The sequence below is a fragment of the Panthera uncia genome (genome assembly GCF_023721935.1).
Source record: "Panthera uncia isolate 11264 chromosome B2 unlocalized genomic scaffold, Puncia_PCG_1.0 HiC_scaffold_25, whole genome shotgun sequence".
In the NCBI taxonomy this organism is placed as follows: domain Eukaryota; kingdom Metazoa; phylum Chordata; class Mammalia; order Carnivora; family Felidae; genus Panthera; species Panthera uncia.
Genome location: NW_026057581.1, coordinates 11,271,347 through 11,273,557, shown reverse-complemented (window position 1 = coordinate 11,273,557; position 2,211 = coordinate 11,271,347). Strand labels below are relative to the sequence as shown.

At 45.8% G+C, this 2,211-nt stretch overlaps 1 non-coding gene across 1 annotated transcript; it reads left to right on the top strand.

Moving 5' to 3' along the window:
- Window positions 1–1,725: 1,725 nt before the first annotated feature.
- LOC125908509 (U6 spliceosomal RNA) lies at window positions 1,726–1,833 on the top strand. Its single transcript, XR_007453391.1, has one exon. It is a non-coding gene; the product is annotated as a U6 spliceosomal RNA (small nuclear RNA).
- The last annotated feature ends 378 nt before the right edge of the window (window positions 1,834–2,211 follow it).

Genomic DNA, 2,211 nt, shown 5'->3' with positions numbered 1-2,211 from the left:
TTGAGTCTCCAGAGACAACCCAGGAGGATTTTACACAGTTGCTGCTGTCTTTGCACCGTGAATGTTCTCGGCATGTAGATGTCTCTGTATGTACGTACCTATGTGTGTAATACTGCGTTTCTTACCCCATTCCAGAAATAACCTGAGGCCTCCAGAAAAAGTTTTGTGAAAAGATTCCAGTCATCCACCGAAGGGCTGGACTATTACTTTATGCCTACAAAACCATCTTTTCGACACACGTGCTGCCTTGACGTACATTTGCTGAACCGGATGAATTTTGCAGGTGCCTTCTGCAGTGTTAGCCACGGTCCTGGCAACAGGGGGCCACCACAGAACCTCAGAGCTTATCTCCCCATCCTGAGCTTTGTTTTATTAGCACCAAGGCCCGGATGGTGTTAGTAGGTAGAAATGCTTTGCCCGTTTCTATGGCAGCCAGGTACCTGCGGGTGTAGCCTGACCGTGTAGCCTCAGCAGCGGGACCTTTCTGTTGCTGACGGCCCACGCTGTCTACCCGGGATGCCCTCCACCCAGCCACTCTGACACAGATACAAGCCTGGGACAGGAGGCAGTCGACATCTTCAGAACAATCCTTGAGCAAGGGAAGTTGAGCCAAGAATTAAACACTTCCTTGCTCCCGCTCTTGAAGAATATCCTAGAAGGTTTCTCACAAGGGCTGTCTAGCACAGGGCTAGATCTCCAAGGGACAACAGCAGGAACCAGTTCAATCATGCTCTCTTGAATTGGTTTCCCTTCTTTCTCTGTTTCCGTCGTCCAGCCGCCCTTCGCCACTCTTATTTCCTGAGCCCAGTTCCCTAAGTATACTAAAGGCACAAAGGCCCTACTCTCAGGCTATGCATTTCCAGGCTAAGATCATAGGGATGACCACCAAAGCAGTGTGGGAAGCCTTACAGGGCCCTCAGCCAAGGCACTATAACAATGTCACCGCACAGAGCCCCTAAAGATGAAAATTGACCTCAATACACTGTACCTTATGCTATTATGGGCTTGTTGCTAACAGTATCGGTAACAACTGAGTGTCCCCAAATTGCAGGATTGTAAAATTTATGTCAGTCTGACAGAAGGAGGGTATGTCCCAAAATAAGTACGAGGAAAATTAGTGTGGTTGGAGAAGAGGAAATTCAACATATCCCTCTTAATATTGAGTTTAATGGAGTTTCTTCTTCCAAACGAAAATGTTATTAAAAATGTGCAGTGCCCTTAAGAAGGAATCCTCGGTTTGGGGCACCTGCATGGCTCAGGAGGTTAAGCGTCCCAACTCTTTATGTCGGTTCAGGTCATGATCCTCACGGTTCCGGAGTTCAAGCTCCCGCATAGGGGCTCTGTGCTGACAGCATGGAGCCTGCTTGGGATTCTGTCTCTCCTTCTCTCTGCCCCTCCCCCACTCACACACTTCTCTTTTTCTCAAAAATAAGTAAATAAATAAATAAGCAAACAAACAAACATTAAAAAAACAAAAGAGGAATCCTCAGTTTTAATTCCCAGAATTTAAATCCTTCGTGGAAAGGGGCACCTGGGTGGCTCAGTCGGTTGAGTGTCTGACTTCAGCCAGGTCATGATCTCGCGGTCCGTGAGTTCGAGCCCCGCGTCGGGCTCTGTGATGGCAGCCCAGAGCCTGGAGCCTGCTTCGGATTCTGTGTCTCCCTCTCTCTCTGCCCCTCCCCTGCTCGCACTCTGTCTCTCTCTGTCTTAAAAATAAATAAAACAGTGCTCGCTTCGGCAGCACATATACTAAAATTGGAACGATACAGAGAAGATTAGCATGGCCCCTGCGTCAAGGATGACACGCAAATTCGTGAAGCGTTCCATATGAAAAAAAATAAATAAATAAATAAATAAATAAAACATTAAAAAAAATTTTTAACAAAAAATATTTAACTATATAAAAACAAAGCAAATTTGCACAACATGGAAAAAGCATTAGAAATTCAAGACAACCGACAATAGAAAAACATCTGTAAGTCCCATCACCGACAGGGATAATTTCCTTGATGTGTGTAAAGACTTACAAATGACCCTTAAACACATAAAGAGATAGTCGATTTCACCCATCTGAAAGGAAATACCAAATAAAACCATGAAGAGATACAGACAGATTGACGGCCATTAACAAAGAGGCTGCAGGATGACTCGAGAGTTACGTGACCGGAACCACCATCATTAACGTGCAGATTCTGAGGGAGGAGGCCTGGG